At 43.1% G+C, this 13,765-nt stretch overlaps 5 non-coding genes and 1 pseudogene across 5 annotated transcripts; all 6 read left to right on the top strand.

Moving 5' to 3' along the window:
- The first annotated feature begins 411 nt into the window (after window positions 1-411).
- On the top strand, window positions 412-575 carry LOC134999286 (U1 spliceosomal RNA). Its single transcript, XR_010201415.1, has one exon. It is a non-coding gene; the product is annotated as a U1 spliceosomal RNA (small nuclear RNA).
- A 152-nt stretch (window positions 576-727) lies between these two features.
- LOC134999292 (U1 spliceosomal RNA) lies at window positions 728-890 on the top strand. The gene has a single exon (XR_010201421.1). It is a non-coding gene; the product is annotated as a U1 spliceosomal RNA (small nuclear RNA).
- A 646-nt stretch (window positions 891-1,536) lies between these two features.
- Window positions 1,537-1,700, top strand: LOC134999278 (U1 spliceosomal RNA). Its single transcript, XR_010201407.1, has one exon. It is a non-coding gene; the product is annotated as a U1 spliceosomal RNA (small nuclear RNA).
- Window positions 1,701-1,852: 152 nt separating this feature from the next.
- LOC134999315 (U1 spliceosomal RNA) lies at window positions 1,853-2,015 on the top strand. The gene has a single exon (XR_010201439.1). It is a non-coding gene; the product is annotated as a U1 spliceosomal RNA (small nuclear RNA).
- Window positions 2,016-2,686: 671 nt separating this feature from the next.
- Window positions 2,687-2,850, top strand: LOC134999284 (U1 spliceosomal RNA). Its single transcript, XR_010201413.1, has one exon. It is a non-coding gene; the product is annotated as a U1 spliceosomal RNA (small nuclear RNA).
- Window positions 2,851-3,002: 152 nt separating this feature from the next.
- On the top strand, window positions 3,003-3,144 carry LOC134999313 (U1 spliceosomal RNA; annotated as a pseudogene).
- The last annotated feature ends 10,621 nt before the right edge of the window (window positions 3,145-13,765 follow it).

The raw sequence follows: 13,765 nt of genomic DNA, 5'->3' as shown, positions 1-13,765 counted from the left end.
TGCCAACATGAGCCCCACACCGAAGGAGGGTGGGGGTGTTTAATGCGAACTAAGGGTCACCCAAGCGCCGCAAAAGGCCGCCATGCCCTGCATGCCCCTTTTCTCTTTTCATATGCAGACGAGGGTTGAAGCCAACTTTGACCCACTGCTTGGATGACATCACCATATGCAAATCCATCTGCTGCAGGCCTTCCCCCAGGAATGCTTGCACTAGTTGTTGCATTTGGTTTGTTGTTTGGGGGTGCTTCAGTATTAGGCAGCCTTCTGCCCTCCCATGTTCATCTGAAAATATGTGTTCTCCCTGCAGTTGTTGTCCCCAGATGAGAGTTCCCTTGTGCTGCCTCAGTTGAATCGCCTTTACTTGACAGAGATGTGCCTGAGCAGCGGCACTCCCCAGCCCTATCCCAAATCATACTTATTTTGCATAGGAGATATCATGGTCATGAAGATTGTTCTCCCAGGGTGAGGTTCATTCATTGCATTCTGGGTATGATGACCCCTGTGATTTCCCCAAATGTGGGAAACTCGACTGCATTATTTGTGGTAGTGGGGGACTGTGTTTGTGCTTTCCTCTGGTCAGCTCTGGTAAAAGTCAGATTTCTTTGTCTCAGATCTTCCTCTAGCCTTGTTCTTCTTTCGAGAGTTCCCTTGTGCTGCCTCAGTTGGATCTCCTCCACTTGACAGGGGGGTGCCCGAGCAGCGACCCTCCCCAGCTCTAGCCCAACTCCTACTTACCTGCCAGGTGAGATACTATGATCAGGAAGGTGCTTCTCCCAGGGCAAGGCTCACCCATTGCACTCTGGGTGTGCTGCTCCTGCGATTTCCCCAAATGTGGGAAACTTGACTGCATAATTTGTGTTTCCTCTGGTCGGCTCTCGTATAATTCAGATCTCTTTGTCTCAGGTCTTTCTCCAGCCTAGTTTGCTGTCTGTTTCCACTTCTTTTTTCTTGAGCCGCTCCCTTCTATGCCCTTGCGCACTATCCTGACCTCTCCCGTCTGCTTACTTTGTGCCTTCCAACGCACAATGCATACTACAGGTAGTGCTGCAGGGCCCACACCCTTTTACATGCTTTACAGAACAGCTCTGGAGCTGTTACAGTGCCCAGCTGCTGCAAGAAGTCATCTTGAATGCTTCAGGGGCTGGGGCATAGCCAACATGAGCCCCACACCGAAGGAGGGGTCATCCAAGCGCCACAAAAGGACACCATGCCCTGCACATCCCTTTTTTCTTTTCATATGCAGACGAGGGTTGAAGCCAACTTTGACCCACTGCTTGGATGACATCACCATATGCAAATCCATCTGCTGCAGGCCTTCCCCCAGGAATGCTTGCACTAGTTGTTGCATTTGGTTTGTTGTTTGGGGGTGCTTCAGTATTAGGCAGCCTTCTGCCCTCCCATGTTCATCTGAAAATATGTGTTCTCCCTGCAGTTGGTGTCCCCAGATGAGAGTTCCCTTGTGCTGCCTCAGTTGAATCTCCTTTACTTGACAGAGATGTGCCTGAGCAGCGGCCCTCCCCAGCCCTATCCCAAATCATACTTATTTTGCATAGGAGATACCATGGTCATGAAGATTGTTCTCCCAGGGTGAGGTTCATTCATTGCATTCTGGGTATGCTGACCCCTGTGATTTCCCCAAATGTGGGAAACTCGACTGCATTATTTGTGGTAGTGGGGGACTGTGTTTGTGCTTTCTTCTGGTCAACTCTGGTAAAAATCAGATTTCTTTGTCTCAGATCTTCCTCTAGCCTTGTTCCTCTTTCGAGAGTTCCCTTGTGCTGCCTCAGTTGGATCTCCTTCACTTGACAGGGGGGTACCCGAGCAGCGACCCTCCCCAGCTCTAGCCCAACTCCTACTTACCTGCCAGGTGAGATACTATGATCATGTAGGTGCTTCTCCCAGGGCAAGGCTCACCCATTGCACTCTGGGTGTTCTGCCCCTGTGATTTCCCCAAATGTGGGAAACTTGACTGCATAATTTGTGTTTCCCCTGGTCGTCTCTCGTATAATTCAGATCTCTTTGTCTCAGGTCTCTCTCCAGCCTAGTTTGCTGTCTGTTTCCACTTCTCTTTTCTTGAGCCGCTCCCTTCTATGCCCTTGCGCACTATCCTGACTTCTCCCGTCTGCTTACTTTGTGCCTTCCAACACACAATGCAAACTACAGGTAGTGCTGCAGGGCCCACACCCTTTTACTTGCCTCACAGAGCAGCTCTGGAGCTGTTACAGTACCCAGCTGCTGCAAGAAATCAGCTTGAATGCTTCAGGGGCTGGGGCATTGCCAACATGAGCCCCACACCGAAGGAGGGTGGGGGTGTTTAATGCGAACTAAGGGTCACCCAAGCGCCGCAAAAGGCCGCCATGCCCTGCACGCCCCTTTTCTCTTTTCATATGCAGACGAGGGTTGAAGCCAACTTTGACCCACTGCTTGGATGACATCACCATATGCAAATCCATCTGCTGCAGGCCTTCCCCCAGGAATGCTTGCACTAGTTGTTGCATTTGGTTTGTTGTTTGGGGGTGCTTCAGTATTAGGCAGCCTTCTGCCCTCCCATGTTCATCTGAAAATATGTGTTCTCCCTGCAGTTGTTGTCCCCAGATGAGAGTTCCCTTGTGCTGCCTCAGTTGAATCGCCTTTACTTGACAGAGATGTGCCTGAGCAGCGGCACTCCCCAGCCCTATCCCAAATCATACTTATTTTGCATAGGAGATATCATGGTCATGAAGATTGTTCTCCCAGGGTGAGGTTCATTCATTGCATTCTGGGTATGATGACCCCTGTGATTTCCCCAAATGTGGGAAACTCGACTGCATTATTTGTGGTAGTGGGGGACTGTGTTTGTGCTTTCCTCTGGTCAGCTCTGGTAAAAGTCAGATTTCTTTGTCTCAGATCTTCCTCTAGCCTTGTTCTTCTTTCGAGAGTTCCCTTGTGCTGCCTCAGTTGGATCTCCTCCACTTGACAGGGGGGTGCCCGAGCAGCGACCCTCCCCAGCTCTAGCCCAACTCCTACTTACCTGCCAGGTGAGATACTATGATCATGTAGGTGCTTCTCCCAGGGCAAGGCTCACCCATTGCACTCTGGGTGTGCTGCCCCTTTGATTTCCCCAAATGTGGGAAACTTGACTGCATAATTTGTGTTTCCCCTGGTCGGCTCTCATATAATTCAGATCTCTTTGTCTCAGGTCTCTCTCCAGCCTAGTTTGCTGTCTGTTTCCACTTCTCTTTTCTTGAGCCGCTCCCTTCTATGCCCTTGCGCACTATCCTGACTTCTCCCGTCTGCTTACTTTGTGCCTTCCAACGCACAATGCGAACTACAGGTAGTGCTGCAGGGCCCACACCCTTTTAGTTGCCTTACAGAGCAGCTCTGGAGCTGTTACAGTGCCCAGCTGCTGCAAGAAATCAGCTTGAATGTTCTTCGTTGATTGATGGAAGAAACATCTTACAAAAACTCTCCAGATTATTGACTTTTTAAAGTTTTTCTAGGAAACGTTCTAGATGAATGCTTATTAGCGTTTGTCAGAATGTACGTTTGCAAAGTGTCACTGTGGCGCAATCAGTTAGCGTGTTCGGTTATTATCCAAAAGGTTGGTGGTTCAATCCCACCCAGGGACGTAATTTACCTTGTTATCAGATTTTGGTGATCTTTAAGTAGACAAGTCAAAATTTCAAACCCCCTCTTGTGGTGTAGGGTACCTGGCCTTCTCTGATGTAATCAGAGTTAGATTTGATTAAGTGATTTTATAAAAAAAATAGCTAGGAAGCACAATTTAGCAGTGGGTTGCAGAGAAAAAGAAAAATGCTGGCAAAAAAATCCAATTGAGTGATTAAACAGCTCTTCATTTTCTGGCTTTATTTTTATGCTAACAAATTTGTTCTCTGAAAAGTGTCCACAAAGCCAAGTATCTGATTAACACCTTTGTAGGGATGGTTTTTAACCTATTACTAAATTAAACTTGCTTTATTGGAAAGGCAGCAAGATGCATCGTCATTTCAATATCTACTGAAATAATACAGGTTGACACCAGGAAACATTAACGCCACTGCATCCTTGCTGCTTTCTCATGTGGAAGTCTGTTTAATGTGAAAACAAGGTGATATCTAATTAGCACACAGGTAAGGAATTAAGAAAATCTTTATTTAAGGGTGAAGATGTTTCTCACAAAATCGTTGCCCCAATGCATCATTGAAATTTAAGCTGGAAAGATGATTTTAATATATCACTTGTACATTTTGTATTGCTCTTCTGGTGACAATGTAGTTTGTTTTTGTCAATTACCATTTTAATAATAGGGTAAAGAAAATTAAGTGGATTTTTGAAAGAAAACAATACTGTCAATATACTATTAAACAAATTAAAATGGTAAAAGTTATTGTACTTTAAGTAAAAATAAAAGAGCTAAAATATCAATCCCAATTTTGGATTACTTTAATTAAAAAAAAATGCATATAGCAGAGGATAGTTTCAATCTGCCTACCTCTGGGTTATCGGCCCAGCATGCTTCCATTGCAGTACTCTGCTGCACATGTAAGTGCAAGAGATCCTGAAGCACTCACTCATCATGGGAAAGTACCAATGTGTTTCTTCGTTGGTTGATGGAAGAAACATCTTACAAAAACTCTCCAGATTATTGACTTTTTAAAGGTTTTCTAGGAAACGTTCTAGATGAATGCTTATTAGCCTTTGTCAGTATGAACTTTTTGCAAAGTGTCTCTGTGGCGCAATCGGTTAGTGTGTTCGGCTATTAACCAAAAGGTTGGTGGTTCAATCCCACCCAGGGATGTAATTGACCTTGTGATCAGATTTTGGTGATATTTAAGTAGACAAGTCAAAATTTCAAACCCCTTGTTATGGTGTGGGTACCTGGCCTTCCCTGATGTAATCAGAGTTAGATTTGATTCAGTGATTTTATAAAAACAGCTAGGAAGCACAATTTAGCAGTAGGTTGCAGAGAAAAAAAATATGCTGGCAGAAAAATCCAATTGAGTGATTAAACAGCTCTTCATTTTCTGGCTTTATTTTTATGCTAACAAATTTGTTCTCTGAAAAGTGTCCACAAAGCCAAGTCTCTGATTAACACCTTTGTAAGGATGGTTTTTCACCTATTACTAAATTAAACTTGCTTCATTGGAAAGGCAGCAAGATGCATCCTCATTTCAATGTCTACTGAAATAATACAGGTTGACACCAGGAAACATTAACGCCACTGCATCCTTGCTGCTTTCTCATGTGGAAGTCTGTTTAATGTGAAAACAAGGTGATATGTAATTAGCACACAGGTAAGGAATTAAGAAAATCTTTATTTAAGGGTGAAGATGTTTCTCACAAAATCGTTGCCCCAATGCATCATTGAAATTCAAGCTGGAAAGATGATTTTAATATATCACTTGTACATTTTGTATTGCTCTTCTGGTGACAATGTAGTTTGTTTTTGTCAATTACCATTTTAATAATAGGGTAAAGAAAATTAAGTGGATTTTTGAAAGAAAACAATACTGTCAATATACTATCAAAACAAATTAAAATGGTAAAAGTTATTGTACTTTAAGTAAAAATAAAAGAGCAAAAATATCAATTCCAGTTTTGGATTACTTTAATTAACAAAAAAAAATGCATATAGCAAAGGATAGTTTCAATCTGCCTACCTCTGGGTTATGGGCCCAGCATGCTTCCATTGCAGTACTCTGCTGCACATGTAAGTGCAAGAGATCCTGAAGCACTCACTCATCATGGGAAAGTACCAATGTGTTTCTTCATTGGTTGATGGAAGAAACATCTTACAAAAACTCTCCAGATTATTGACTTTTTAAAGTTTTTCTAGGAAACGTTCTAGATGAATGCTTATTAGCCTTTGTCAGTTGGTACTTTTGCAAAGTGTCTCTGTGGCGCAATTGGTTAGTGTGTAAAGCTATTAACCAAAAGGTTGGTGGTTCAATCCCACCCAGGGACGTAATTGACCTTGTGATCAGATTTTGGTGATATTTAAGTAGACAAGTCAAAATTTCAAACCCCCTTTTATTGTGTAGGGTACCTGGCCTTCTCTGATGTTATCAGAGTTAGATTTGATTCAGTGATTTTATAAAAAACAGCTAGGAAGCACAATTTAGCAGTGGGTTACAGAGAAAAAAAATATGCTGGCAAAAAAATCCAATTGAGTGATTAAACAGCTCTTCATTTTCTGGTTTATTTTTATGCTAACAAATTTGTTCTCTGAAAAGTGTCCACAAAGCCAAGTCTCTGATTAACACCTTTGTAGGGATGGTTTTTCACCTATTACTAAATTAAACTTGCTTCATTGGAAAGGCAGCAAGATGCATCCTCATTTCAATGTCTACTGAAATAATACAAGTTGACACCTGGAAACATTAACGCCACTGCATCCTTGCTGCTTTCTCATGTGGAAGTCTGTTTAATGCGAAAACAAGGTGATATCTAATTAGCACACAGGTAAGGAATTAAGAAAATCTTTATTTAAGGGTGAAGATGTTTCTCACAAAATCGTTGCCCCAATGCATCATTGAAATTCAAGCTGGAAAGATGATTTTAATATATCACTTGTACATTTTGTATTGCTCTTCTGGTGACAATGTAGTTTGTTTTTGTCAATTACCATTTTAATAATAGGGTAAAGAAAATTAAGTGGATTTTTGAAAGAAAACAATACAGTCAATATACTATTAAAACAAATTAAAATGGTAAAAGTTATTGTACTTTAAGTAAAAATAAAAGAGCCAAAATATCAATCTCAGTTTTGGATTACTTTAATTAAAAAAAAAAAGCAGACAGCAGAGGATAGTTTCAATCTGCCTACCTCTGGGTTATGAGCCCAGCATGCTTCCATTGCTGTACTCTGCTGCACATGTAAGTGCAAGAGATCCTGAAGCACTCACTCATCATGGGAAAGTACCAATGTGTTTCTTCGTTGGTTGATGGAAGAAACATCTTACAAAAACTCTCCAGATTATTGACTTTTTAAAGTTTTTCTAGGAAACGTTTTAGATGAATGCTTATTAGCCTTTGTCAGTATGCCCTTTCGCAAAGTGTCTCTGTGGCGCAATCAGTTAGTGTGCACGGCTATTAATTAAAAGGTTGGTGGTTCAATCCCACCCAGGGATGTAATTGATCTTGTTATCAGATTTTGGTGATCTTTAAGTAGACAAGTTAAAATTTCAAACCCCCTGTTATGGTGTAGGGTACCTGGCCTTCTCTGATGTAATCAGAGTTAGATTTGATTCAGTGATTTTATAAAAACAGCTAGGAAGCACAATTTAGCAGTGGGTTGCAGAGAAAAAGAAATATGCTGGCAGAAAAATCCAATTGAGTGATTAAACAGCTCTTCATTTTCTGGCTTTATTTTTATGCTAACAAATTTGTTCTCTGAAAAGTGTCCACAAAGCAAAGTCTCTGATTAACACCTTTGTAAGGATGGTTTTTCACCTATTACTAAATTAAACTTGCTTCATTGGAAAGGCAGCAAGATGCATCCTCATTTCAATGTCTACTGAAATAATACAAGTTGACACCAGGAAACATTAACGCCACTGCATCCTTGCTGCTTTCTCATGTGGAAGTCTGTTTAATGTGAAAACAAGGTGATATCTAATTAGCACACAGGTAAGGAATTAAGAAAATCTTTATTTAAGGGTGAAGATGTTTCTCACAAAATCGTTGCCCCAATGCATCATTGAAATTCAAGCTGGAAAGATGATTTTAATATATCACTTGTACATTTTGTATTGCTCTTCTGGTGACAATGTAGTTTGTTTTTGTCAATTACCATTTTAATAATAGGGTAAAGAAAATGAAGTGGATTTTTGAAAGAAAACAATACTGTCAATATACTATTAAAACAAATTAAAATGGTAAAAGTTATTGTACTTTAAGTAAAAATAAAAGAGCCAAAATATCAATCCCAGTTTTGGATTACTTTAATTAACAAAAAAAAATATGCATATAGCAGAGGATAGTTTCAATCTGCCTACCTCTGGGTTATGGGCCCAGCATGCTTCCATTGCTGTACTCTGCTGCACATGTAAGTGCAAGAGATCCTGAAGCACTCACTCATCATGAAAAAGTACCAATGTGTTTCTTCGTTGGTTGATAGAAGAAACATCTTACAAAAACTCTCCAGATTATTGATTTTTTAATGTTTTTCTAGGAAACGTTCTAGATGTATGCTTATTAGCCTTTGTCAGTATGTACTTTTTGCAAAGTGTCTCTGTGGCGCAATCGGTTAGTGTGTACGACTATTAACCAAAAGGTTGGTGGTTCAATCCCACCCAGGGACGTAATTGACCTTGTGATCAGATTTTGGTGATATTTAAGTAGACAAGTCAAAATTTCAAACCCCCTCTTATTGTGTAGGGTACCTGGCCTTCTCTGATGTAATCAGAGTTAGATTTGATTCAGTGATTTTATAAAAAACAGCTAGGAAGCACAATTTAGCAGTGGGTTGCAGAGAAAAAAAATATGCTGGCAGAAAAATCCAATTGAGTGATTAAACAGCTCTTCATTTTCTGGCTTTATTTTTATGCTAACAAATTTGTTCTCTGAAAAGTGTCCACAAAGCCAAGTCTCTGATTAACACCTTTGTAAGGATGGTTTTTCACCTATTACTAAATTAAACTTGCTTCATTGGAAAGGCAGCAAGATGCATCCTCATTTCAATGTCTACTGAAATAATACAAGTTGACACCAGGAAACATTAACGCCACTGCATCCTTGCTGCTTTCTCATGTGGAAGTCTGTTTAATGTGAAAACAAGGTGATATCTAATTAGCACACAGGTAAGGAATTAAGAAAATCTTTATTTAAGGGTGAAGATGTTTCTCACAAAATTGTTGACCCAATGCATCATTGAAATTCAAGCTGGAAAGATGAATTTAATATATCACTTGTACATTTTGTATTGCTCTTCTGGTGACAATGTAGTTTGTTTTTGTCAATTACCATTTTAATAATAGGGTAAAGAAAATGAAGTGGATTTTTGAAAGAAAACAATACTGTCAATATACTATTAAAACAAATTAAAATGGTAAAAGTTATTGTACTTTAAGTAAAAATAAAAGAGACAAAATATCAATCCCAGTTTTGGATTACTTTAATTAACAAAAAAAAAATGCATATAGCAGAGGATAGTTTCAATCTGCCTACCTCTGGGTTATGGGCCCAGCATGCTTCCATTGCAGTACTCTGCTGCACATGTAAGTGCAAGAGATCCTGAAGCACTCACTCATCATGGGAAAGTACCAATGTGTTTCTTCGTTGGTTGATGGAAGAAACATCTTACAAAAACTCTCCAGATTATTGACTTTATTAAGTTTTTCTAGGAAACGTTTTAGATGAATGCTTATTAGCCTTTGTCAGTATGTACGTTTGCAAAGTGTCTCTGTGGCGCAATCAGTTAGTGTGTACGGCTATTAACCAAAAGGTTGTTGGTTCAATCCCACCCAGGGACGTAATTGACCTTGTTATCAGATTTTGGTGATCTTTAAGTAGACAAGTCAAATTTCATATCCCCTGTTATGGTGTAGGGTACCTGGCCTTCTCTGATGTACAGATGTGTCCACTATTACCTTTCTGAAAAGAGTGCCATGGCAGTAAATTTGGCATGACATGAATTCCTTTTGTTGTTGGGCCATCATGTTGTGCTGTGACAATTCATGACAATTCATAGTTTCACCACTTGGTGTCCAGTGCATCACGTAACGTAGCTTTCCACCAACATTGCTGTTAAATAGACACTGTAATCAGGTCGTTGTGATGTATGGCCAACTTTAGAGTGTAATTGCTAATTGTGTAGGTGTGAAAATCACAGTGTGAGAGGCCTTTGAAGTAGACTCCTTGGGGGGTACAGATTTTATCCTGGCTGGGGGATGTTACTATATGTTGCTCATAGCACAGAGGTGAATGAAGTCTAAAGTGAAATTAAATAATAAGTTAAGAAAAACCTTAGTGCTAGAGAGTAAAAGAACATATAAGATTTTGCAATGATAAAATATTTCCAAATAAAGGGCCTCATTACGAGTTGATCGCACGAAGCTGCTTTTTGCAGCCCGTGCAATCATCTAATCTCCACCTATGAGGGTTGGTTTTTTCCCATAGCAAAGCTGCAATCGCTTGTGCAGGCCTGCTATGGTAAAAAATGTTGTGCAGTTTCTAAGTAGGTCTGGACTTAGGGGGTCATTACGACTCGATCGCAGCATGTCGTCGTTCGCACAGCTGCAATCGGGTCCGTGCTGCGCATGTGCGGCGGCTGCTATGTGCACGCATGGCCATCGCAGGGCAACGACGCTGGGACCGAAAAAAGCGATCGCAGCACCAATCGCACGAAGATTGACAGGCGGAGGGCGTTCCTGGGCAACTCACCGTTTGCAGCCGTTTTCGGGGAGTGGTAAGAAAAACGCAGGCATGGTGAGAGAAACGCAAGTGTGTCCAGGGCGAGTGTTTGACGTCAGAGCTAGGACCGAACAGGTTGAAAACATTGCAGCAGGTAAGTAAGTCACCGGCACCCCTGCACTGAGCATACTGCCGGCACTGCCGACACCCCTGCACCGAGGACACTTCTGGCACTCCCACACTGTCGACACTCCTGCACTGAGGACACTGCCGGCACAACTGCACTGGGGATACTGCCAGCACTCCTGCACTGAGGACACCTCCTACACTGCCGACACTGCCAGCACTTCTGCACCGAGGACACTTCCGGCACTCCCACACTGCCGGCACCCCTGACTGCTGACACTGCTGGCACCCCTGCGCTGGGGATACTGCCAGCACTCCTGCACTGATTACACCACCTGCACCTCTGCACCGAAGACACTACTGGCACTCCCACATGTATTGGAGATATATTAATACTTCACAATTAGCTGCCGCTGCTGATACTCCCGTGTGCCTGATGGATAAATTGCCCTGCACATATGGATGTCCATGTTGCTGCCCACGGTGCTGTTGGTGGCTAGAGGTGGGAGGAGAAGCCACCGGCATCTGTGATTCTGATGACCGGAAGTCGGACCCGGTCACTTGCTCGTTGCCAGGGGTTACATGCTCGTTGCCAGGGGTTACATATGCTTGTTGCCATAGGGGTTACATGCTTAGTACCAGGAGGTTACATGCTCATTCTGGGTAGCGCTGGGTAATGGTCTAGTACACAGGTTCTCAAACTCGGTCCTCAGTACCCCACACGGTGCATGTTTTGCAGGTCTCCTCACAGAATCACAAGTGAAATAATTAGCTCCACCTGTGGACTTTGTAAAATGTGTCGGTGAGTAATTAATACACCTGTGCACCTGCTGGGTTACCTGCAAAACATGCACCGTGTGGGGTCCTGAGGACCGAGTTTGAGAACCTCTGGTCTAGTAATACCCCTGGCATCTGTCTCCTAGAAGGGCCGTCTTCCATGCTGTCTGCATGGAATCTGCAGCTTCCAGTAGTAGGTAGATCCTAAGCATCTATTGTGCCGCTGCTGCGCCCCCCCCCAGCCCCAGGACTCAGCCATCCAGGCTGCAGCCTTATGGCTGATGAGGCCCTGGGTCTCATGTTTCTTCACCTACTTGTATGGCAGGCAGAGCACCCAGTGACTTATTATGGAGCACAGCCCAAGCACTGGACTGATTTGTGGCAGACAGGCACAGCACCCACTTGTATGGCAGACAGAGCACCCGGTTACTTATTATGGCAGCACAGCCCAAGCACTGGACTGATTTGTGGCAGACAGGCACAGCACCCACTTGTATGGCAGACAGAGCACCCGGTTACTTATTATGGCAACACAGCCTCAGCACTGGACCGATTTGTGGCAGACAGATGCAGCACCCACTTGTATGGCAGACACTGCCGATCTTCAGACCGGATCCCAGTGAAATATATGCGGTATTGAAATACCAAAAATTCTCTCTACTCACACCTTAACCACCAAACAATTGCAAAAAATGACAAGTATCAATAGTGCCTTTTAGTTAGTATCATAATTTCCATATCGAATCTCTGTGTGGAGTTTGTATGAACTCTTCATCAGCACATTATCAATCATAAGGGAAAAGATTTTTTCAAACATATAGGCAACATTGAGCCAGGTACATGTTGGAAGTTAGTATGAGAGATGTATTGGAAAAATATTAATACTTCACAATTAGCTGCTACAGCTGATATTCCCGTGTGCATGATGGATAAATTGGCCTGCACATATGGTTCATGGGGGTCATTCTGACCCGAACGCTGCTGCTGACCAGCCGCTGCGGGGCGTGTAGCGATGATTAGCTCCCGGCCAGCACGCTAAAGCTGCGCTGGCCGGGAGCTACTCCTGAAGTACAAAAGCATTGCCGCTGTGCAATGCTTTTGTACTTCTGCGGGGGAAAGGGGGGCGGAATTGACCTGCGGGGCGGACTAGCCCTGTGCTGGGCATCCCCATGCATGTCTCAGTTCCTGATCGTAGCCTTGCAAAATTTTGCAGGGCTACGATCAACTTAGAATGACCCCCCCCATAGCCGCAATTTTGTTAGCAGATGGGCAAAACCATGGGGGTCATGCAGACCTGATCGCACGCTAGGTTTTTTCGCTGCGCTGCGATCAGGTCATAACTGCGCGTGCGTGTGCACCGCAATACGCAGGCGCGTTGCACGGGTACAAAGTGGATCGTTGCTGAGCAATGGATTTAATGAAGAATCCATTCGCACAGACAATTGCAAGGAGATTGACTGGAAGAAAACATTTGTGGATGTCAACGGAACGTTTTCTGGGAGTGTTTGGTAAAACGCAGGTGTGTCCATGCATTTGCAGGGTGGGTGTCTGACGTAAATTCGGGGCAATCACTTTAGGCTGTTCGTGTCCGGAATTGACGTCAGACACCTGCCCTGCAAAAGCTTGGACATGCCTGCGTTTTTCCAAACACTCCCAGAAAATGTTCAGTTGCCACCCACAAATGCCCTCTTCCTGTCAATCTCCTTGCGATCTGCTGTCTCTGTGTCTCCCACCCTCTGATTTTCTTTCTCCTAGACTTTATCTCCTTCCCCATGACTCTCTCTTACATGACTGTCTCAGTGTCTCTCGCCATCTGACTGTCTCTCTCCCTCTAACTCTATCGCTCTCTCTCCTTTAATCTATCTCTCCCCTTCACTATCTCTGTGTCTCTGTCCCCTGAATTTGTTGCTATCTCCTCCTGACTCTATCGCTCTCCCCCTGACTCTGTCTCTCAGTGTCTCCCACCCTCTCATTTTCTTTCTCCTAGACTTTATCTCTCTCCCCGACTATCTCCATCAAAGTTTGTCTCTCTCCCTATAACTCTATCACTATCTCTCCTTGACTCTCTCTCTCTCCCCTTAACTTTCTCTCTATGTCTCTGCCCCCTGAATTTGTCACTCTCTTCTCCTAACTTTATCGCTCTCCGCCTGACTCTGTCTCTCACCCTTTGATTTTCTTTCTCCTAGACTTTATCTCTCTCCCTCTGACTATCTCTCTCACATGACTATCTCACTTTGTCTCTCCATCAAACTTTGTCTCTCTCCCTCTAACTCTGTTGCTCTCTCTCTTTGACTCTATCTCTCTCCCTTTAACTATCTCTGTCCCCTGAATTTTTTTGATCTCTCCTCCTGACTCTATCGCTCTGCCCCTGACTCTGTCTCTCAGTGTCTACCACCTTCTAATTTTCTTTTTCCTAGACTTTATCTCTCTCCCTCTGACTTTATCTCTCTCACATGACTCTGTCTCACTTTGTCTCTCTCCATCTAACTCTCTCTCTCCTTGACTCTATCTCTCTCCTCTTTACTGTCTC

Source organism: Pseudophryne corroboree, unplaced genomic scaffold (genome assembly GCF_028390025.1).
Source record: "Pseudophryne corroboree isolate aPseCor3 unplaced genomic scaffold, aPseCor3.hap2 scaffold_1497, whole genome shotgun sequence".
Taxonomy (NCBI): domain Eukaryota; kingdom Metazoa; phylum Chordata; class Amphibia; order Anura; family Myobatrachidae; genus Pseudophryne; species Pseudophryne corroboree.
Note: the sequence above shows the minus strand (reverse complement) of the source record. Positions and strands in the feature narration are given on the sequence as shown.